This window comes from Macaca mulatta, chromosome 12, assembly GCF_049350105.2.
Source record: "Macaca mulatta isolate MMU2019108-1 chromosome 12, T2T-MMU8v2.0, whole genome shotgun sequence".
Taxonomy (NCBI): domain Eukaryota; kingdom Metazoa; phylum Chordata; class Mammalia; order Primates; family Cercopithecidae; genus Macaca; species Macaca mulatta.
This window is the reverse complement of record NC_133417.1, coordinates 96,146,204-96,171,746: the sequence shown is the minus strand read 5'-3', so window position 1 is coordinate 96,171,746 and position 25,543 is coordinate 96,146,204. Positions and strand designations below refer to the sequence as shown.

General features: G+C 37.2%; 1 protein-coding gene and 1 non-coding gene across 3 annotated transcripts in view; one reads left to right on the top strand and one right to left on the bottom strand.

The window, feature by feature from the left end:
• STAT4 (signal transducer and activator of transcription 4) overlaps positions 1–25,543 on the top strand; it is a 125,928-nt gene that overhangs the window by 26,173 nt on the left and 74,212 nt on the right. The gene's annotated exons all lie outside the window — the stretch shown is intronic.
• Positions 4,111–4,217, bottom strand: LOC114671691 (U6 spliceosomal RNA). Its single transcript, XR_003721707.1, has one exon. It is a non-coding gene; the product is annotated as a U6 spliceosomal RNA (small nuclear RNA).

Genomic DNA, 25,543 nt, shown 5'->3' with positions numbered 1-25,543 from the left:
TGAGGTTACAGCAAGTTATGATTGCACCACTGTACTCCAGCCTGGGTGACAGAGCAAGGCCCTGTCTCAATAATAATAATAAAAAATAATGAGGATCCAGAGCCAATGGCTCAGTAGATAGTCAATTTCCAGTTGTCTATTACCATATGCTCTGATTGTCTACTTTTGTCAAGAACATAGTGATCTCACCTCCAGTGGGGTCCTAAGTGCACAATGAGGCGTGAAGTTGTGCAGGTAGCCAAGAATTGTGTTGGCGCCTAAAAAATGAGAACCTCGTAAATGCCCGTGACATCAATAACCTGCCTGTTTTCTATCATTTAATCTGTGACCTCTGCCTCAGTAGAAAGATATGGGAGGGCCGGGCGCGGTGGCTCAAGCCTGTAATCCCAGCACTTTGGGAGGCCGAGACGGGCGGATCACGAGGTCGGGAGATCGAGACCATCCTGGCTAACACGGTGAAACCCCGTCTCTACTAAAAAAATACAAAAAACTAGCCGGGCGACGTGGCGGGCGCCTGTAGTCCCAGCTACTCAGGAGGCTGAGGCAGGAGAATGGCGTAAACCCGGGAGGCGGAGCTTGCAGTGAGCTGAGATCCGGCCACTGCACTCTAGCCTGGGCAGCAGAGTGAGACTCCGTCTCAAAAAAAAAAAAAAAAAAAAAAAAAGAAAGAAAGATATGGGAATGAGAAGATAATCTGTGCCATATCAAACTTTTAAAAAAGCTGCCCTTCACAGCTTACCACGTTTCCATATTTTATATCTGTCAAGATTTATGTTAGAAATAATTAATATTTCATTGGCTCTCTGTAGCTGAGCAAATCATCAACTCACCAAATCTTTTCCCTTGGATTCTTATATTTCTATTCCTAGCAAATAAAAAGTCTTCCTAGAGGTGGAGACAAAGAACTATAGAGACAGAGATTTCTCTGGCAACAGTGTGGAGTATAGAATAGCAGTGGTGAAACTGGAGGTGTGGAGAGCTGTTTGAACATTATGGTCATAGTGCAAGAAAAAGGAAATTAGGATTCTGATCTAGGAAGTGGCACAGGAATGAAGAATATGTGCTGGAATTGTGAGAGAATTTGGTGAAAGAATTGACATGTAATGAGTAAACGTGAGAAAGTGAAAAATAAGAGATGGCCGAGGGTTTCAGCCTGGGTTATTGACATAGATAGACACGGATGTTGATGCACAGTGAAGATTAGGTTTATGGAGGGAGGTGGGATAACAAGATGAGTTTGATAAACTCTGTGTGATGTACAGTAGGAGGCTATTATAATAGGAAATAACTGGAACTAATGTGTCTACATATTTGCCTGCCTCCTGCATAAGACTGTGAGCTCTTTGAGTGCATTCATCTTTCCTTTCCGGTGCTTAACACAGAGCCCAGCATATACCAAGGGGGCTCAGTGTCTTCTTTTTTTGTTGTTGTTTTTTGAGATGGAGTCTCGCTCTGTCGCCAGGCTGGAGTGCAGTGGCACTGTCTCGGCTCACTGCAACCTCCCCGGGTTCAAGTGTTTCTCCTGCCTCAGCCTCCCGAGTAGCTGGGACTACAGGCACGCACCACCACCAAACCCAGCTAATTTTTGTATTTTTAGTAGAGACGGGGTTTCACCATGTTGGCCAGGATGGTCTCCATCTGTTGACCTTGCAATCCGCCAGCCTCCACGTCCCAAGGTGCTGGGATTACACGCATGAGCCAGCGCGCCTGGCCTCAGAGTTTCTTTTAATAAATGAGAAGTTGAGCTAACATTGAAAATATGAATATTGCCTTATTGCAATGCATATTCCTAACTAAATGGATCAAATGTCATTATTGCAAATTCAGTTTAGATAGAGTTCATAAGGACAATTTAGATTTTAAGATTTTCCTTGCTGAAATCAGCAGTTTCTAAGGATGGAAGGAATTGGTTTTGCAAAGAAGTATACAGATGGTCTCTAACTTAGGATAGTTTGGCTTATGATTTTTCAACTTTATGATGGTGCAAAAGCAATACACACCCAGTAGGAACCATACTTCAAATTTTGAATTTTGATCATTTCCGAGGCTAGCAATAATAAGCAGTACAATATTCTCGCGATGCTGGTCAGTGGCAGTGAGCCCCTGCTCCCAGCTATCTAAGCAATCATGAGGCTAAACAACCAATACTCTACAGTGTACTGTATTCAATACGGTATGTGAGATATTCAACACTTTATTATGTAATAGGCTTTGTGTTAGACAATTTTGCCCAATGCCAGGCTAATGTGTTTTGAGCATGTTTAAGGTATGATGTTCAATAAGTTAGGTGTGTTAAACACACTTTCAATTTAGAATATTTTCAACTGATGATGGGTTTATTGGGACGTAGCCCCCTCGTGAGTGGAGAAACATCTGTATTTTGAGAATATGCTACATGTGAGAGAAGGTCAAGCCGGAAGCAGGAAGGGTGGAGAAAACCTTTCAGCAGAAGGAGGGAGACACTAAACCTCTGGAAGCTGAGAGAAAATGTACTCACTCCGGAGAGGAGTAAGGACTGACGTGAACGGGAGTCCAAGACACACCTAGAACTAGCCTTCACCTGGAGAGGCGGGGAGGTGGTCTTTCTGAACCACCCCAACTTCCCATGAGCTAAGTCAGGAGCTCTGACACTCTGGACTCTAGGAATACAGAAGATCTTGAAGTTCCTCAAACGAAATGCAGTACAATGACAAAGTGGTTGAGATTCACTTAGAAATTGCACAGGAGAGCTATTTTTTTTTTTTTTTTTTTTTTTTGAGACGGAGTCTCGCTATGTCGCCCAGGCTGGAGTGCAGTGGCCAGATCTCAGCTCACTGCAAGCTCCGCCTCCCGGGTTTACACCGTTCTCCTGCCTCAGCCTCCCGAGTAGCTGGGACTACAGGCGCCCACCACCACGCCCGGCTAGTTTTTTCTTGTATTTTTTAGTAGAGACGGGGTTTCACCATGTTAGCCAGGATGGTGTCAATCTCCTGACCTCATGATCCGCCCGTCTCGGCCTCCCAAAGTGCTGGGATTACAGGCTTGAGCCACCGCGCCCGGCCCGAGAGCTATTTCTTTTCACTGCCCACTCTGTTTCATGAGAAGGTTATACACTCAAACTGAAAGAGGTGTAGACTGAGGTCAGATATTATGTCATATTTTAATACAAGGTACTAAAGTGCATCACTTTTGTGCATCACTTTTTAAAGATGCTTTTATTGATGCAAAATAAGCATATAGTAAAATACACAAAGTTTAATTGTATAGCTCAATGAATTTTTTTATATACATCCATATAACTACCACCAGTTCCAGTCGTAGAATTCTCTCCCATGCTTTTCCTAGTCAGCATCAGTCACAAAGATAACCACTATTCTTGTATCACTATAGATTTGTTTTGGCTGTCTTGAACTTCATATGAGTGAAATTTCACAGAATAATTTTCTGGAGTTAGACTTTTTTCACTCTATGTTATGAGATTTATCTGTCTTTTTCTTTGTTTTGTTTTGTTTTTAATTACAGCTAGTATTCCATTGTATAACTGTAGTACAATTTATTTATTCATTCTCCTGTGGGTGGATACTTAGACTATTTCCAGTTTTTGCTTATTATGAATGAAACTCGGAAACATTTTTGTTTGTATCTTTTAGTAGTGGGTATAAGCACTCATTTCTTTTGAGCATATTCCCAGAAGTAGAATGGTTGGGTAATAGGGCATTAAGATGTGTGGATTTAGGAGATGCTGCCACACAACTTTCCATGGTGGTTGTGGTAATTAACACTGTCACAGAAGTGTGTGAGAGTTCAGTTGCTCTGCTTCCTAGTCAACACATGTTACTGCCAGTCTTTTTTTTTTTTTTTTCATTTTTATGAATTCAGGGTGTGTCTAGTAGCAAATCATTGTAATTTTAATTTCCATTATCCTGATGATTAATAATGTTGAGAATCTTATGCTTTATGGCCATTTTGATATCCTCTTTATTTTTTAAAATTTTTGTAGGTACATAGTTGGTGTATCTGTTTGTGGGGTACATGAGATGTTTTGATACAGGCATGCAATGTGAAATAAGCACATCATGGAGAATAAGGTATTTCCATCCCCTCAAGCACTTCTCCTTTGAGCTACAAACAAAAAATATGGAATGCTTTACAAATTTGTGTGTCATTCTTGATCAGGGGCCATGCTAATCTACTCTGTATCATTCCAATTTTCGTATATGTGCTGCAGAAGCAAGCACTAATATCCTCTTTTTTTTAAGTACCTCTTGAATTCTTTTGCCTATTGATTGATTGATTGATTGATTGAGACAAGGTCTTGCTCTGTCACCCATGCTGGAGTGCAGTGGCTCAATCACCGCTCACTGCAGTCTCAAATTCCCAGGCTCAAGTCATCCTCCTACCTCAGCCTTCTTATAGCTGGGACCATAGGCGCATGCCACCATAACAAGGCAGGGTCTCGCCATGTTGCCTAGGCTTTTTGACCATTTAAGATTTTTTTGTCTGTCTCTGTTTTATTAATTTTTAATTCTTTACATATTCCAAGTGGGTCTTTGTCGGAATATGTATTGCTGATGTCTTCTACACTGTTCTTTACCTTTTCAGTCTCCTCTACATGGTGTCTTTTGATGAACAACAGTTCTTAGTTTTAATTTAGGCTCAATTTTTTTAATTTTTAAAATGTTACCACTCTTTGTGTCTTTTTTTAAGAGAAATCTTGCTTGCCTTGGATTGTAACATTCTTCTAGATTTTCTTCTGGGACCTTTAGTGTTTTAATCTTTTACATTTAGGACTATGATCCATTGGATGCCTTTTATATCTGGAAAGAGATAGGGGTAAAGTAGGCTTTTTCCGTGTGGACGCTACACTGGACCTTAGCCAAAAGACTGAGAAGCTATCCATGTGGGTATCTAATTGACCCAGAGCCATTTATTGAAATGACCATCCCTTCCTCATTGCACTGCAGTGGTGTTTTTGACATGAATCTGGGAACTTTTATTTATGTGAGTCTCTTGTATGTTAGTCTATTTGTCTCTCCCTGCACCTATACCACATTATAGATAACTACCATAGATTTGTAGTCTTGATACATGACAGTAAAAGTCTAGAAACCTTGTTCTCCTTCAAAATTGCCTTGATTTTTCTTGATCCTTGGAATTTTCATATAAATATTAGCACTAGCTTGACAATTTCAACAAATAAACCTGCTGGGATTTTCACTGGAATTACACTGAATCTATAGATCATTTTGGGAAAAAATGACATCTTAATAATTTTGACTCTTCCAATTCATAAACACAAAACATCTCTTCATTTGTTCAGGTCTTCAGTTTCTCTTAGCAATGCTTTACAGTGCTCTTAGATAAGTCTTTCACATCTTATGGATGTACCATAATTTAACTAACCCTCTGGAAATAGGCATTCCTTTTCCATTTTTACTCCATTCTATCTTTATAAGCACAATGAAATTAAAAGCCTCACATGTATTTTAAATTATTTAAAGTGCCATAATTGGTATCTGAAACAACTCATTCTCCTCTCCTATATTCTTATCGACCAGCAAGAATTCAAAGGGCAAAGAACAACCCCCAGGGTGTCCCATCCTTCGGTTTTTAAACTACAGCAGAACCACCTCAATCTATTTCCTATTATTAAAATCTCTAGGGAACGATATTGCATGAGCAGACTCGGTAGCCTTTCCAAACCCTTACCAATATGATCAGGAACTTCCTCCTCTTGTCACTTGTGCTGTAAATTAAACACATTTTCCCATTGTTCACTTAGTGAGCAAAAGAATTTATCAATGAATGGAAGAACATTATCTCATCTTTTAAAAAATACTTATTTATACATTAGAAGACAGAAACTGTATTTTGGGGACTATTAATTTCCCAAGTCTATAACGTTTTAACTCTACTAAAAAGCTAGATAAATATAGATTCTAATCTCCAAGTTTGTTGATGAATGAAAGAACATGTACCTGGTAAAATGTTCTGTGTAAGGCCTTTTGATAAGCAGGTGAACAACTTTGGTTTCAAGTCTTCTCTCAAAGGTGGCCAACTCTAATAAACTATTAGGCATCAAACCACATGAATGCTGAGCTCTGTAGGGGGCTCATCTCTGAGTTCTTATGGGTCATATCTTTTTGACAATGCAGCTTAGTATCATATTTACTGATTATTAAATAACTTTTTTATTACCAATGTGATACATACCCAACCAAGTTTAGAAAATATAGATGTGCAAAAAGAATCTGTAATTCTATGTTTAACTGAAAACCACTGTGAACATTATAGTATATTTGCTGCCAATATTAACTTATTTTAAAATTAATATTGTTTTAGAGTCTCCTTCCTAAGCTCTATACATTCACTTAGTCAACATCTTTCCATGCCATTAAATACCCTTTTTAGCATATTTTAATTCACCTATTAATTGGATGTTTATTAATTATTCAGTTTTTCACCAGTTTGCACAGGTGAAGTACACATACCTATTGTTAAAATTTCATTCATATTTGTGATTATTTTGTCAGAACCATAGGTCTTAATTCTGTGCATCAAAACCAGTTGTGTTCGTCTGGGCATCGTGGCTCAAACCTGTCATCCCAGCACTTTGGGAGGCCAGCGTGGGAGGATTACTTGAGGCCAGGAGTTCAAGGCCAGCCTGGGCAACGTAGTGAGACCTCATATTTACAAAAAACAAAAATAGAAAAACTTAGCCAGGCATGGTGGCATGCACATTTAGTTCCAGCTCCATGAGAAACTGAGGTGGGAGCATCACCTGAGTCCAAGAGTTTGAGGTTGCAGTGAGCTATGATCAAGCCACTGCACTCTAGCCTGGTCTACAGAGTGAGACCCCAACTCATAAAATGATCATAATAATCCAAGTTTAATGTGACAAAGCAATTCCATTTCTAGATAATTATCATACAGAAATTCTCACATAGATAAAGAAAAGGATATACATTCAAGAATGATCATCGTATTATTGTTCATAATAAAAATGCAAAAATGATCTTAAAAAGTCTATCCTTAAATGTCCACAATGATTAAATAAATTGAAGTATCTCCATGCAACTTATAGCACTATTAAAAAATTATATCTGAATATGCTGAAATGGGATAATGACTATATTATGTTATTGAATAAAAAAACACAAAACAATGTCTATATGATTAACTGCAGGGAATCAAGGGAGGAAGTGAAAGATTAAGATCTCACCAATTTTTGATTTTTCTATTACTTGAACTTTTAAAAAATAGGCCCCAATTATATTAGTATTAACAAACAAACAAACAGGTTCAACAGATTCCCAGAATTCACTCCCAGAATCTCAAAGGAATGGGGCCCAGAGATCTGCAGTTCATAAAGCTTCACAAATGTTCTAATAAACTGCCAAGGTTGAGACCACAGCCTTAGGATAAATTTCTAAAAGTGGAATTACTATGTCAAAGGGTGTGAAAAATGTTAAGGCTTTTTATAAGAATTGCCAAATTGTCCTTTAGTAACGTGCCAATTCACATTCCCACCAGCAGTGCATAAAATCTCATTCTATCATCAACATGAGTGGTATAAAGTGTTTTAATCTTTGCCAGTTTGATAGATGAAAAATGCCAGGTCTGATTTATTTTGATAGAAGCGCTGGTTTGTCGCATTTGGTTCTCTTTGGAGGACACTCTGTCCCATCTATCTTCCTGTTGAATGGTGTAGATAGATACATCCTTCTCAGTTTCTGTTTCATTACAAAAATCACTTGGGGAACTTGTTAAAAGTGTAGATTTCCGGCTCCCATTTCCAATTTTGACTGAATAGGTCGAAGGTGGAATTTGGGAATGTGGCTCGGAGAGATAGGATTCAGGGAGTTCACAAAGGAGGGATGCATCCAGGCATCGGAAGAAAAATAAGCAATGGTGGATTTAGGGTCTGAGTATTTTGTATTCTTAGAATTGACTCTGCTCATTGCTTGCAATGCCCTCTGCCCAGGATGCAGTTTCCTACTCCCCTAACCATCCTTCAAGTTGCAGCCCACGTCCTGCTCTATGTGTCATTAAAATCCACATCGAATTTTCTCTCCTCTGCACTCCCACAGCACTTAGTGTCCGAACAACTCATCCCAACACTTAATCACACGCTGCAATTACTTTAGATAGATGAGAATTGACTTACAGTAATAAAGATAGAGTCTAATGAGAGTTGTAGAAGTATTATTTTAGGACAAGAAGAAATGCCCGAGGATATCTTGGAAGATAATCCTGCAATAAATTACATTTGTGTTGGCACTAAATTAGATGCAATGGCAAGTCTTTGAAATTTGAAGTCAGAACAGCCTTAAGCTATTAGAAACTTATGCTTCTCTGCTAAAATAAGAGACTACTTTGTATCTTCCAAACTGGCAAAGATGAATATCCCTTGATACCATTTTTGATTTGTTGTGGGACTGAGCAGCTCAGGTAATTCTAATAATCAGACAAGTTTGGGAAAGAATGCCCCACACTCAGTGTTCTCAGCATTGCCTGCTTTATTAGAATCCCTAATGACACATTTGAAAATTAGCCATGCTCAGCCCCACTCCAGAGATTCTGTTCCTATTGGATTTTGTAAAGCTCCCCAGGTAATTGTAAGATGTAACCAAGATTAAGACTCTGCTCAAAGTAATGCAAAAAGAATCACATGGAGATCTCACATATATTTCACTATTCTTTGCCACTCCAACAGGAGGGATATTTGAGTTGCTTTCTTAGTGGAAGTGATGGATTCCCAAAGATTTATTTACTGCCCACCTCAAGCATCTTGTCATTTCTGAGACGTTTGAGTAAATTTACTTTCAGTCATTTATTCATTCAACAAGTATATGTTGGGGAGTTTCTCTGCCAGGAACACTTCTGATGTTGGGATACAACAGGCAATAAGACAGAGGTGTCTCCTGCCCATGATGTATGTAATGTACCAAAGAGGACAGTAATTAAATAAGTATTTGCAAGTAATTATACTGGAGCTGAGTCTTCAAGCAGCCTTCAGTGGTGTCCTGCTTTACCCAAGAAAGTTAAGTGAAATGGACTGTTCCCAAAGCATGCCACCTTTGTCTAAATTTCATGCAATATGCTTTTAAAAAAATTCTAAATCTACAAGGTTATTCCTTTTAATTTATTGTATATCATAGGTATAAAAGCACTGTATTATCAAACCAGTTCCCTCTTGTCAGCATCAGTGAACAAAAGGTACGTATGTGATCTTGGCTTCACAATGGGAATGGAGGAGTACCATTGACCCTGTCCAGCATGGCCTTTACCAAAGCATTCCACGTCATGAGCAGAGCACAATTCAAGCAAATGAAGTTTTTCTGACAATCCAACACATTCTAAGTTTTTTCTGTGGTCATAATGTTCATTTCAACCAAACATACCATATGATTAATACCTTACTCCTGCAGGAAGTAAGCAGTAATATAGAATAGATACAGTCTTATCTGGCCTTCTGTAAGTAGCCCTACTTGAATAGTCAGAAAGAGGACCTAGTGTTTAGAATAAGAGTACATTTTTGGACTCTTCTCCACCCACCAAATTGAAGCTTATTGATGAATATAATCCTGGCATGACATACACAAGAAAATACACAGTTTATTCTTCACTGTCTATGCATTGAGAGAAAGTCAATATTTCTGAGGACTGAGGTCAGGTACCACCTGAATCACCCAGATACTTAATGTAACTTAAGATTCTCATTGGAAACAAGCTATTGTGATTTTGCTTGTGGGAGGAGCATTCTGTCCAACTGTCACAGGTAACTAAGGACCTGATGAGACACAATGGAAATGGCTCGTCAGCTTTTGCAGAATCTGATAAGATAGCATCAAGACCAAAGCAGATGTTTTCAAAACAGTAGAGTCCTCCAAGACATTGAAATGTGGTTGACAGGTTATGTCTTGCACAAATGAACCAGGCAGAGGGACAAGTGGATGATGGAATCCAACCCATACCCCTCTTATGAAGCTATGTCTCCTAGTGTGAGACATCAAGGTTGCTTTATTTCATTGGATCCATTCCTAACCTCCAAAGAATTATTTTCCTCTCTGAGCCTTGAACAATAGCTTTGTTCATCACCAATGAAGCAGACATTTCATGGCTGCTTACATGTCTATGTTTTCTTTTAGCTTGTGAGTTTTTGAGAACAAAGGACCAGGAATCACCTTGACAAACGGGTTCTTGGTGAATGGGTTTTTGATGAAATGACCTGGAGGTGGAATTATCTTTTTCAACTTTGGATTCCCAATACTCAGCACAGTGTGTGGCATATCTCAGACACTCCATAAGTTTTGGGAGAATTGAAAAACAGATACCTTTTTCTGTTAATAAAAGTAACACATTTTCATACTCGTAAAAAAATCAACATACCAAATATAGAGGGGAAAAACAAATTTACCTTTTTAATCACGTAAACTAATGTGCAATTCAGTACATCAGTTCTGGAAACAAAAAAATAACAACAGTAATAATGACAATACATGAAAGTCTGTGAAATTTTGCCTGCGAGGGTAGGAACATACCTTCCCACTGCTTCAGCAATACATTATGCGGCTGCTGAGCTGAATTGAAAGCAGAACTCCATCCTCTTCAACATTCGTAATTGTTGTCTCTCCACTCCAAAGGCAACCCCCAGCTCTGTAGCCCGTAAAGAAGCATGATCTATAGCAGTGGTCCTGGCAAGTGAAATGACTTTGTAGGAGAGCCCCAGTGCTTTGATCATAGTCAAAAGTGACGTCACTTTTGATAGGATGTGTCATGATGGTGTTGTCACTTGAAGTGACTTCATATTTCTAATAAGTGCTCAGCTGAAAAATATGCAGAGAATGGAAAACACAAGTTACGCAACTGAGAGTTGTGACTTCCTGTTAAACTTAACGGAGGAGGTGAGAATAGAACAGTAAGAAAAACGATACTGAAATGCTTATTTTTTAATATATCATTTCTTCTTTTGCTTTCACCACTTTTCTATACTGCACACAAAATGGACCACAGTATCCATTTATTATATACCATATGCATATGAAAAATAACATTTTAGATATGCAAGGGACCTAAATAATAATATGTATGCAACAAATAACCAGCAAAATTTATTTTTAAGGACATTCTATTCATTTATGGTCTCATTACCATGACTTTGGTAAGACTTCAGGCTATATTTTATTCCTTGGCCAACTTTAAAATTATTTTAGCAGTTTAGTATTGAACACTATAACACTTAAGGGTTGAGCTTTTCATTACGTTCACTGGAAATTATTCTTGTCTCTATCACAATTCAGTTAGATACACTAAGTCTAAAAAGCTACCTAAGTTGTAAAACAATTATGGCCCAGATTAAATTATAACAGCAGCTTCCTGTATATCACATCTTAGATCAGACCACAGTTTTCTTCAGAAACAATGTATTTTAAACATCAGATTTGATCAGCCATAAACTCTAGGGGAACCTCCTGTCTGTGGTGGTTGAGCAGAAGGGAGAGGCGTATCAAAAATGATACGTATGAAAACATGTTCTTTATATAAATCACATTCTCTATTCCTGTAACATTTCTGTAATGTTCTCTGTTGCTCTTGGGAGTACTCTCTGTACAAAAAGTGTACTTTTAAAAAAATAAGGAATTTTCACAGATTTTCTTTATACTGGTTTCCGTAATTATTTTTTCTCTATCCTATTTCCCTGATCCTTTTGCTGAAACTCCAATTTGGAACACTCTCTAAATTTCATCTTTAACCTATTTAATCTTTCTTCCACATGACAACAAAACACAAATTTGGCCCTAGTGGTACCTAATTGCCTTCTTACATCTCCCTGTGAAGCCAAAAGTTTCCCTGAATCTCTTAAACCAATTCAACCTTCTTCAAATTTGACTACCTTGTATATGTTTCTGAGCATTATTTATATCCAATGCTGTTTCATTCTGTCAAATGCAGCACTTTTCCTTCTCTTCAGTCCAATAAATTTGAAAAAGTGCTTTCTCCTGTGTCCCAAGCTCTGAACTATAACCCTGTTGGAACTCTCAAGATCAAAGGAACAACTATAATATAGGTACTAAGAGACAAGTTCAGATGCAAAGAAGGAAAAATAGGAGAGAGAAAGCTTGTTTGGTGCGACTATTCACAGCAGTCAGATCAGGGCCTGGCAATAATTGCTGTTCAGTACAAATTCGTGGAACAAATAAATGAGTGGCACCAGTAATGTCTGCCAGCACTGGCTGTAGTTGTATGGGCAGGATCTTCGTAAGCAAAGGTGTGAGCAGGTGTTACAAGTGGGTAACACCATGTATGCAAAGACACAGAGGCAGGAAAGCAATGAGACATGGGGAGCTTAGACCAGCACAACTGATGGGCCCACTTGTCCAACTCATGTGAGTATTCCCAGATGGGCAAGAACAGCAGAGAGCTATGGGAATGCCCTTCCTGCAAGAGAGCAGAGTGAACCGGTAGTACAGTGCAGGGCTAAAAGATTCTTTTTCTTAATATATTTGCTCTATTATAGGACTGAATATTTTATGCTTAATTCTGAGTCACAGAATAATTATTGCTTTCAAAAAATTATCCTGAATTTTCCTTCTATGGTTTGTCCAAAGAGCTCTAGATTTGAAGACAGAGCATCATTGTTCTGCTTCCACATCTACCATTTGTAACTGGGCGACCTTCCCTTCCCTAGGCTTCAGCGTTCCTCACTGCAGAAATGGAGTAATAATAACACCTCACAAAGTTGTCAAAAATGAGATCATATTTGGGAAAGTAATAACAGTAATAACAAAAGCTTCCTTTTTCTTAGATTGATTCATTGCTTCTTTTGGTTTCATCACTATCCTATACTACATATAGATTGTGCCACAGAACATGTTTTAGTAAAAAGTATATATGCATACATATACACATTTGTATTAATCCATTTGCAAATATGCAGCTTAGAACAATGATGACCATTTACTCTAGAAACACCGGTACACAGTGCTACTTTCATTACCCCATTATATCCTCACAACAATCCTGGCAGGTACGTAATGTTATTTCCCCCATTTTACAGATGAGGGAACTGAGGCTTGGAAAGGTCACACTGTTGCCCAAGGTCACATAGCTAGGAAATGAGAGAATTTGGATATGATTTGTTTTTTTTTTTTAATCCAGAGTCTATGCCCCAAATGCTACATACATGTAGGTACTTTCTCCAAATTTTGTCTTTATATTTCTCCAAAAACATGTAGTTTATGATAATTTCTAGCAACCTTAAAGAGGTATAATGATATATAATAAATACATATTTAAAGTGTACAATCTGACAAGTTTTGACATAAGTATATACCCATGGAATCATTACTACAATCAAGATAATAAAAATACCCAGCACCCATAACAGTTTCCTCATGTCCCTTCCTAATCCCTCCCTCCTACCACTATGTGCTCTGTCTGCCAGCCCCAGGCAGCCATTGATCTGCTATTGTTCACTATAGATCAGGCTGTATTTTCTAGAGTTCAATCTAATTAGAATCATACAGTATGCACTCCTTTCTTTTTTTCTAACAGATAGGATCTTTCTCTGTTGCTCAGGCTTGAATGCAGTAATGCAATCAGAGCTCACTGCAGCCTCAAACTCCTGGGTTCAAGCACTCCTCCCACTCAGCCTCCTGAGAGCTGGAACTACAGGAGAGCACCACCATTCCTGGCTAATTTTTTATTTGTTTTTATTTTTCGTAGAGATGGGGTCTCACTATGTTGCCCAGGCTGGTCTCTAACTCCTGGCTTCAAATGATCTTCATGCCTCAGACTCCCAAAGTGTTGGGATTACAGGCATGAGCCATCATACTCAGCCCCATGCAGTTCTTTTTAACTGGCTTCTTTCACTCTGCATAATTATTTCAAGATTCATCCACATTTTTGCACGAATCAAGTGTTCATTTCTTTTTATTACTGAGTAGTGTTCCATTGTATGGATATACTACAGCTTCTTTATTTATGATCATTTGAAAAAAAATTATACTCCGAAATATTCAAGAACTGAAAAAGCAAATTATATTCTTAAATTGTTAATATTCTGCTTCTTAATTTACATTTACTTTAAAATTTGTTATGCATGTCTTCCTAAAATGTTAACTATATCTCTAAATTGAAAAAGAATGGGATAAGAAGTTAAATAGAAGAGAGGAAAAGGATAAGGCATTGTCCCCCAGATATGACATCACTCCCGTCTTAAATTAATTTTGAAACCTGACTCTTGCATGCATGCATATAAAATCTGTATTTTTGCTTTCTATATGTAATATTCTACATTTGAAATTTTATATTTAAAATATAATTCACTGGTCATGATGGCTCATGCCTGTAATCCTAGCACTTTGGGAGGCTGAAGCAAGTGGATTGCCTGAGTTCAGGAGTTCAAGACCAGCCTGGGCAACATGGTGAAACCTCGTCTCTACTAAAAATACAAAAAATTAGCTGGGCCTGGTGGCACCCACCTGTAACCCCAGCGACTCAGGAGGCTGAGGAGGGGAATCGCTTGAACCCAGGAGGTGAAGTCTGCAGTGAACTGAGACTGCGCCACTGCACTCCAGGCTGGACGACAAAGGGAAACTTGGTCTCAAAAAACAAACAAACAAAAATTTAAAAAAATACATAATTCAATGTAGTGCTCTAAATTTTAGAAACTCAGTGATATGGTACTTCAGTTGTATCAACTGAAATTCATGCATTTTCTTCTTGGCAATATAGTTATAAGTGGCCAATAAATTCTCCACCTTGGATACATGTATACCATGAAATAAAAAGCACTTTAAAGAAGGACAAAAAGTCTTTTTCAGACCTTCAGATTGGAATTAATATGATACCCAGCTCCAAATGTTGTGTTAGAGATACCCATGGATGTCAGATAGGCTAAAGTCTGGCTTCCCTCAGCCCGTTTCCCTGCCTATAAAATAGGAATACTAGCTATCTTGCAGGGCTACAGTAGATTTTGAACGAGATGATATGTGTGAGCACAGGGCATATAAAAGGCATTTATAAATGTTATTCCCCAGTGCTAGTTCCTCCCATGTGCCTTATTTTTAAGACTTTAGCCTCCCTGGAAACTTTCATATGCTTCCCAACACTGATCACAGAGCCAGACACATAGCTGAAACCTGAATATTGCTGAATAAAGATCTTTTCTTCCTAGCTCTGGCATCAATGCAAATCTATGTTTGTGCAGACTGAGGAATGGTTTTGTGGTCATGTTTCCATAGGGACATCTAGTATTGTTTCTTCAAGTGGTTGAGGCTGCTGTGTGGCCAGCATCTGATGCAGAGCCCCATGGAAGGTGCAGTGGTTGGATCCTAGGTGGGTGGTGACAACTCATATTGGAAACCAGGGGTTTGCATATTGTGGCCTTTCTCAATGAATGGGGGCCCCTGGGAAACCTAACAGCCTTAAGGCACTGTTTAGACTAGCTAGAGCGTTGATATTCCCTCAAAGGAGGTAATTAGTAAACCAAGTACCATGCAATTGTGAGGTGCCCAAAGAAATTGCCAGCAAGCCCCATCAAGGGACCCTTGGAGACTTGAAGTGCTTAGAAAACTGACCATGTTGAGTTAAAAAACGATCACAGAAAACCAACAGTGGGATCCTTTTTGAGGGATAGACTTGGGAAATAATAGAATGAAAACATTCTAAGGACCACTGGAATAAGAGAAATCTAATGCAAGCTAAAACATGAAGGAAGGATCATTAAAATGTTTAAACTTCTCCCTACACTATTGAAAGCCTTCTGGAGGGGCTTTGACCTAGTTTGAGTTCCAGGTCGGCCTTTAACGAGGCACATGATCCCAACAAAGCCACCTCATTTCACAAATCCTCAATTTTCCCATGCGTGAACTGGTGAATTCATAGCATCTACGTTTCTGAATTATTTGAAGGGAGACTACCTGAGATAAGAGTGGGAATAGACAAACCAAACACAGAGCCTTGGATGTAGTAGGTGTTCAATAGATACTTGCTGAATGAATGTCTGAAGGAGACATTCTCTTCTTAGCTATCCAAATGGAACTCATCACTCTGGCTTCCCCCCTTGTCTTTAAAAAAACAAAACAAAACAAAACAAAAACCCTGTCATTATATTTTTATAAGTTTCTTTGAAAAGTTGAGAGATTTTTTCACCAAAATGAATAGAATTTCCTTTTGGCCTCTGTTTTTCGCTTGTAGAAATGGAGATAATTCCCCCTGCCTCCTAGTGATGCCGTACGACCCACAGGAAATCAGTGAAAGCACTCAACAAACATCTAAAATGCTTCTCTTCTCAGTAGCAGATACACTTACTAGTGCATTGCTAATCCTTACAGGTGTGTGAACAATTCAAATAGTTGGCAAGTGCCTTTGATAAATAGGAAAGTAAATAAAGCTAATAATTTGTCATTTTTCCAGTAGAAACCAAGAGGCTTCTGTTTTTGCCAAGTGGAAAAAGGTTTGTCACACAAACAGTTTTATTTTTCAGAAAGTGTAATAGACATGGAAAATTCAATTAAGGAAAACTATTTTGTTAGTGAGTCTTTATCAAATTTTGAAGGGCATGTACACAGTGTTTTAGAAATTTAGGGGGGTTTCCATTAGTGAATAGCACTTGTTTTGGCTGTGACCTTTTAGCTGGTTTAAATCTGTCGGGCCCAACCACAGAATCACGGTCCCAGATCATGCACTTGTTTTCTCCTTTTAACCTATTCATCACCGTTTTGCTGATGTTGACCAAAAGGTTTCCTTTTCTAAGTAAGAAAAATCCATCTACTTTTAAGCTCTGTATAACTTGCATGCATGAAGTGCTGAAGTGAAATAAGCAATGTTTCACCTGTCCCTTTTCTTCTTCCCCCACCACCACCTCCTCTTCATTTCGTATTTGACTTATTTGTCCTGAACACTTCAAAGTCAGTTTCTGAATCTGTTTCTCAATGCATCATATGTGCAAGTGAAAGAATCTGTTTTCGAAAGGATGTTCATCTTCAATGAACAAGACTGTCACCATCATTAAGTTTATAGTTATAAGGTTTACTTTTTTCTCACTAAGTTCTCTTATTTTCTGTTACTTCTCTGTAAGGTAAACAGTGATAATGTCTTTTTTTTTTTTTTTTTTTTTTTTGAGATGGAGTTTCAATCTGTTGCCCAGGCTGGAGAGCAGTGGTGCAATCTTGGCACACTGCAACCTCTACCTCCCGGGTTCAACAGATTCTCCTGTCTTAGCATCCCAAGTAGCTGGGATTACAGATGCCTGCTACCATGTCTGGGAAATTTTTCTATTTTTGGTAGAGATGGGGTTTCGCCATGTTGACCTGGCTGGTCTTGAACTCCTGACCGCTGGTGATCCACCCGCCTAGGCCTCCCAAAGTGCTGGGATTACAGGTGTGAACCACTGCACCCGGCCAAGAATGGATAATGTCTTTATTTCATCCTTGGTGTGCTTCAAGGATTATAATAATAGTTTTCAGAGATCATGAAAATTACTCCATTTTGTAAAATATGGGCATCAATGAAAGAAATGTTCTATAGAAACTTTGGGCCCTTCATCCTATAGAAATGTTGGGACTTCTCATAATAAATACCTGCTGAAAAACTAAAGCTATCATCAAGATTCTCTTCCTGTGACCATACGTTAGGACATCAGGAAGGTATGGTAGTAATCTGGGTTGCAAAAATAAATTGTCCTGAATGTTTTCACTTGGCCCGTAAACTGACGCCATATTTGCTAACCTAACAAACAAAACACTACATCAAAACCGAAAGATGGACACAGAATTTAAGGAAGCCTAATGTTTAACTGTACATGGGTCCACAGATCAGATACCTGGGGTTAAAACCCTGCCTCAGATTTATTAGCAACATGTTTTTGGGCAAGTTACATAACCCCAGCCTCCCCTGCACCTTGCTCTCTTTATCTTCTGTGTAAAATGGAGATAGTAATAGTATTATGCCCATTACTATAGGGCTGTTGTGGGGACCAAATGACAGTTCAATTAGAGCTTAGTGTGGTGCCTGACACTCAGAAAGTGCTCAATAAATGTTATTTTATAAATATTTTTCTTTAAGATTGTTAACAGGCAGGAAAATTATAAGGAAGAAATAAAGATGGACTCTGGATTTCAGTCAGTAAATAGACTTCGAGTGCATATTGAGTCAGCATGCTAGGTTTGACCCTGGGGATAAAATAACTACTATCATACCAAAGACCTCACAAAACAAGGAGGCTCAATCCCTGAAGCTTTTAACCATTTTTCATCTTACTTATCTCACTGGACACTGTGTAAGAAACATCTATATTTCATTTCACGCAACCATACGTTTCTACTGCTGACATTCATGTGTAGAGTACTTGAATTTCATACATGTGTCTATCAAGTCCAAATATCACTTGACTAACAATCCAAATGCATCACCAAACATGCAACATCTCACCTCCGCAGGCAGCAACATCCTTCTCACCTAGAGTATTACAGAAATACTCCCTTATGAAAATAGGTGTTCTCCACATACTATAAGATTCCTAACAACAGGATCTGCCCTAATTCTAATAGGGCTCACTCTTACAGGGTTGTGCAGTCTTCCTCTGTCCCTGAAGGCTGTATGTTTACTTTTTCTAAAATGATTTGTTGACTCATGCACATTTTTCCCCAGAGAGCTATTCAAATTGAATACATTTTATTTTATTTTATTTTATTTTATTTTATTTTATTTTAGAGATGGAGTCTCACTCTGTCGCCCACGCTGGAGTGCAGTAGCGCCATCTCAGCTCACTGCAACCTCCACCTTCCAGGTTCAAGCGATTCTCCTGCCTCAGCCTCCCGTGTAGCTGGGACTACAAGCATGTGCCACCACGCCCGGCTAATTTTTTGTATTTTTAGTAGAGACAGGATTTCACCATGTTGGCCAGACTCGAACTCCTGAAGTCAGGTGATCTACCTGCCTCAGCATCCCAAAGTGCTGGGATTATAGGCATGAGCTACCGCACCCAGCCTAATTTTTTTTTTTTCTAAGCAAACACTACACCATGAAACTTAAACAGAATTAGGCATGTGTTTTGATTTGTCTTCTGCCAAGTTGGAAAAATTCCAAGTACCTAGTGATTTATTTGCCACAAAAGCACAAATGAGATCCCAAGGGTTATGGTTTCTTTTGTAACATCTGTATTCTGAGGGATGCCTAATTTATTTTTAGCATGAGATAAGCTGACAACAGAACAGAAAAATTAAGAGAGAAGGAATTGTAATGACATTTAATTCAACTCTTAATATTACTGATGATTCAGTTGAGGTGATAATGACCTGAACAAAATTCCTTAGTAACAGAAAAGCCACCGCAAGGTCCCTCTTCAGCCCCTGCTCTTTCCCCTGTCGTCTTCACAGCAAATTCCAGTGAGGCACCCACAATCTCAGGTCCTCCACAAGGCCCCTGTGCTGATGCCAACACACTACAGAACTTGGGGTTATTTATTTTCTGTTCATATCCTTTGGCGAGGATAACTAAATACTAAGAAATCAGGAACAACCTAACTGCCCATGACAGAGAAATGACTTCATAGGTTCATCTGACCAAGCCAGGTACTTCAGTACCAAGAATTTATTTAGCGTTGTGTTTTTGAAGACTAACGATATGGAAATACATTAAGTGAAAACTACGGAATACAAACTTTATCGTGATTTCAAATTTTTAAAACTGGAAGGAAATATATTAAAATGTCACCAATGCTTTAGTGGGTAAAATGAAGACTGGCTTTTTATTTTTCTATTTATGCTTTCGCTGTGTTTTATATATTTTATACAGTGGATATGTGTTTTAGTAATCTAAAAGACAATATAATGTAAAAACCAAATAATACTGGTTAAAATAATCTGCTGCACTCATGATCAATCAGGAGAGAGGAGTCCATAGCTATAAAGACCACTGTTTTAAAAAGAATGAGCAAACACGCATACGTTGCCTACTGTATGTGTCATCCCTTCATGAATTTGGTGTGGGTAGAACAATGTAAAGGTTTTGGCTTTTATTTTGAAATGAGAAACCATTGGAAGGTTTTGGGTAGAGGAATGGCATGATTCATCTTGGATTTCAATAGGATCACCCTGGCTGCCATGTCGAGAATAACCTTCTGGAAAGCGAGGGCAAAAGCAGGGAACGAGGAAGATGGTGACAAGCCAGGTTACAAAGGAGGGTAGTGGTACAAGGGGTGAAAAGAGTTGGATTCCAGCTACTTATCTATCACAGTGTTAGACTTTGAAAACTATTTTCCCATGATCTGTTTTTTATTATATGGAGATTTAAATATATCTTTTATTTTGTATTTTTATCCACAGAACCTGTGATGACTCTAAAAAGCCTTGGGTATAATAGGCCTTCTCCCTGAAAATAATGCCAAGTCTGATTATACCTTTCCTTTTCAAACAGCTGCCCCTATTCCAACAGTTACCCTGTCTCTGTGGAGCCAGATAAGATGGGCCACTGGGATTTTTTTCTGCTCGAGCAGCACGTGGTCTCAGTCTTAGTCCAGAAGGTCTCAAACACCAGCCAGGACCCATCCTTAATAAAGTTTTTACCAGTTGGCAGCAAAATAAAAGAGTAATAGAAAGATTTTTTGCAAAGTCAAAATTCCCTTTAAAGGATCATTCTTTATTCTTTGACAATACATATCCTTTCAAATCATATGGGGAGGAGTGTTTTATGTTTTATAAAATGATAATGATGTATATGGTGGTTGTGGAGCTTTATTTAATATATACTTATTTAGCAAAATCAAAAGTTGACAATTTTATTTCAGCTTCAAAGACTTGTATGGCAGTTTTCTGGTCCATTAAATCTTCAAATTTAAAAACACAGTGTGAGTCTGTATGGCAAAATCTTCTTCACATATGCCTATTGTGAATTTAATTTTTTTGGTAATTGAACAAAAAATGAACCCTGATTCTAAAACTTTTAATCTCCAATATTACCTCATCTTCTCCCAGAAAATAAATGTTAGTGAGAAGTAAACACGGGAAAAATTAATTCATTAGTTTAACTTCTTTATTATCAAAGCTTTGTTCAGTTAAAAAAGATTGTTTTTAAATATTATACAAGTAATGCAAATTAATTACAAGAAATTTGGGAAATGAAGAAGGACAAAAAGAAAAAAATAATTATCCATAATTCTATCATCCAGATTTGCAACCACTGTTGATACTTTAGTATATTTTTTTCTTGTCTTTTTAAATGTATTAGAGATGAATAGATATTTTTTTACAAAATGGGGATTATATGGTTATTTCTTTAGTATTTTACATCAAAAAGCTATCACAAAGGCCTTGATACCTAGAAAACTTAGCAACCTATTACTCATAGTCTCAAACCTTGGTTGCTCATCAGAAATGTGCAAATGAAGCTACATCTATTTTTAAAGACCAGGGTGATGATAAATATAGATAAGCTAGGGAAAAAACTGTAGATGTCCCATTGTCTGAGCAATTTCCTTCAAGTTAAAATAGAGAATAATAGACATTAAAGATATATTAGTAGCTCAATGAGACTTTTTAAAAGTCAAAGAATTAAAATAATATGAAAAAGGGAAATATAGAAAACCACAAACTACGTTATATGTTGAAATAGGGAAAATACTTGTGTATTCTTTTTATTTAATTCTTATGAGAATGAAGAGGACACCATACATTAAAATTTAATTTGTTTATCTTGGTAACCATAAATAATGACTACCATTTTTATAAAATTAAATTATGCTTCACCTTGAAATAGGACCAACTCTATGATTAAGAGAATTTGGACTTTTAAATTTTGCTTTTATGGATTCTGATAAGAGATTTAGCTCCCTGAAGATATCCTTTTTCTGCCACAGTGCCTGGAATTCATGTTCTTGACTTTGGTAATAAGGGCTTCAGGTTTAAAATGGGATATAAAAATTTCTCCAGACTTCTAGATACAATACATAAGAGGACAAAAAGACAAACACACACAGCATTGAAGTCTAGGATTACTGGGAATTTAAATGCCAGAACATGAGTGAAATCTACATCAATATCAGGCAAGTAAAACTAAGGCAGGAAGTCAACTCTACTTTCCTCTAATGAAACATTACCTAAAGACACATGCCTGGGACCTAAAAAAAAAAATTCCACATAACAAGAGACGGGCAAACATATCTTAAAATTAGAAGAACAGCATACTTCTGAAAATGATCTACTCCATCTTATGAAGGCTTTCCAGGAAACCGTGTGTTTAAAATAAGAGCAGAAAACTAAAAGGAGCAAATGGGTTAAAATGAAAAATTTTAAAGAGTGATATGAAAAGAGAGAGGTTGTGACTAGGATAGGAAAGGATTCTGTGGTGAGAAAGAAAGAAACAGGAGTAGAACTAAATCCATGTTGGGCATAGTTGATACCGTGGAACATGGATGATACATGGATGTCACAGTTAAAGCACATCATGTAGTGATATGAAAGAAAATAGTATATGGAAATGAGATACAGAAGCACCAACGCACAGATCGTTGATAGATACAAAAGCAAATGGAAGGAACAAAAATGGCAACTGAAAGTATATTTTAGAAGACTTTTCTGAGTTAACAAAGAAAGTCTCTCACTGTCGACTTGAGAGATTCAATTAAAGTATGCTAAATTCCTTATTTTGACATGGAAATTTCAAAAGCTTAACTTTTACTCCAGACAACAACAATTAGGTTTCAATGGCAGTTTCAGGCATTCATGGTGGAATGTGATTGGTGCAAGTGATAATGGTGAAATTGGAGACAGTGCAAGTGGGAATTGTGCATAAAGCAGAGCTCATTCTATTAGCACAGTAGCCCACAGTGGGAGGAGCTTGTAGTGAATGTGAGGTTATCTACCTGGTGACTGTGATAAAAACAAGGTTGTGAACCACTGGGTGCAAAAATACTTTTGATAAATTCAGTGGTAATTGCTATAAGCATAAACAACTATATAAATACCTTCCAAAATAGTAGAGAAGAGCAGAAGAGGAATAGACTATATAGCAAAGGATAAGCAAAGAAAATAATAATAAAAAAAGACTAAAACCAAATAAACTAAATATACCTATGCATGTGAGTGGATTAAGTGCTCTTGTTAAAAATAAGAAAATTCTCAGCCCATTTATGCCTAGTGTTCCTTTATTGGAACGGTAAGCATGTGGGAGTTATTTGTATCCTACTGCTAAAGGTCATCGCCAATGTCTGATTGCCAAAATTCAAAAAATTTCAACCTCAGGCATAAATGGGTTAAAATTAAAACACAGAATTCAACCACATTCTGTTTATAACTAACCACCTAAAATGAGGTATTAGAAGAGTTCAAAAAAAAAAAAAAAAGTTGGGCAAAGATATATCAAACTAATGAAGACAAAAAGAAAATATGGTCACTATATGTTATACAATAATGATGTAATAATAAAATAGAAATGAGATACAGTAGCTGACATTAATTTAGTACCAAGGACATGTCATATCTCAGTTAATGCTCATGATAACTGTGAGGTTGTTAGATAATGTCAAATTCCAGCCCAAAGGCAATAACCAGAACAAATATTGTAATACTATAAAGTGACAATTTCAAGTGAACACTCATGGGTCAGTATGTATCAAGTAATATTAACTCAACATATAAAGTAAAAATTATAAATACAAAAAGAAATGACCAGTAGTAGGACACTTTAACACATTTCTCAGTTTTCTGACATCAAGTATGAAAACCATAAATGAATGAGATATAAATGCTATAATTTAATGAGGTTGGTTTAACCAAGAATATGTCATTGCGTTTTGATGGTAAAAGAATTATAAGTAATCTAAACACCAACAGTGGAGAATTTATTAAATTAGACTAGGGCTAAAATATTGTTGGCTTATGTAGTGACCATTCTTTTACTCCTTTTAAACAAAATAAAAAAAAATAGTGTGACATTGAAGTATTAATTACCAATTAAATGAAAAAGCAGATACATAATGATACATCAAGTATGCTCTGAATTTTATTTTTAAAGTGTACATAGTGTTTATAAAAATGCACACAGAGATAATAAACCAAATGGGTCCATATAAATTGTTAACATCGGTTATCTTCAGCTCTTGTGATTATGGGTGATTTTTTTCTTAGTTATTTTTATCAGTCTTAGTGATTTTGCATTTAAAATTTTTTCTGCAAAGAACATTTTTACTTCTGCAATCGGAGAAAAATATAATTGACCTTTATTTAATGATATGATCTTATGAACATCCCACTTGTTTCTCACCTCTTAGGAGAGAAAGGCAGGGTAGAGATTTGACAGGAGCGGAAATCAAAGCTAAAAGAGGTAAAAGTGGCTTAAAAAAAAAGTCATAGTTAATGACAGTATGTGGTCTAAAACCCTTGACTTTGGACCTCCAGTCCTGAGGACTTTCCAGTCCATTTTTCTGGGTAAACCATGTCACCACAAAGGCCTGTTGACATGCTGCTGATTCAAAGTGTCAAGTCCATTATCAAGCCTAGAGGTTATAAAATATATAAAGTCACATATATTTTATATAATGTGAATATAAAAATTTATGTGTGAATATAAAAATTTACATATTTATACAATCAAATATATAATTTTATTCAAGATGATAGGAGAAAGAGGTCAATATATCCGACCAATTAGCTCCAAATGAGCAAGGTACTGAGGGGATGAGACAAATACATTTTGATGGAAGCTGGAGGTAGAAATAGTCATGGAAGCCAAAACCATTCAGCAGAAAAGGCTCTGATGTTTGGGGAACAAATCTCACCTATAGGTGCTAGCATCTTTTCCAGAGTGGCCCTGAAAAAAAAGGTCATTTTAAATATAAGCATGATAGTGATTTGCATTTCAGACCAGCCCAAAGACTACTTTGCGGTATGACTCTGTGAACCTGCAAGTCAAATCCAGGATTCACAGTTTTGGAAGTGGTTCTGGGCCATCCTCATGGTCACAGTTGACTTATAGGTCATTTAGGCACTAACCTATTATTTATCAGCTATTAACAATCCCTTCAGTTTCCATTTCTCTCAGTAGTTGGATGGTATTAATACTTCCGCCACATAGTTCAAATAGACTTCAGACGTTTGTTCCATGGAAAATGTACAGGGACACTTTGAAGGTTGCTTCGTAAATGTCAGCAATCATCAGAGAATGGTTTTATTTCTTCAGATTGGAATGATTTTTCCACTTCTTGCTTTAGGAGTTCTAATTTTCTAATTTTTGCACATTATGTAAATGAATTAAAAATTTTTTACCAATGGAATTTTTGTTACGATGAAAATAGCTTTATAATTTCTTTCTGATTGCTTAAATAATGCAAATCTTTGTAAAAAGTCAAATGATAATGAAAAGCCTGAGAGGAAAGAAAAAAAATCCCCTGAAATTCCACCAAAATAAGATAACAACTATTAACATTTTGGTCACCATCTTTTCAAACTTTTACTGCATACACACTCTTGTAATTTTCCATAAAGTAGATCATAATATACATGTAGCTTTTTAATTACAAACTTCTTTTTATCCCACTTCTTTTTTCCTTACCTCCATCCAC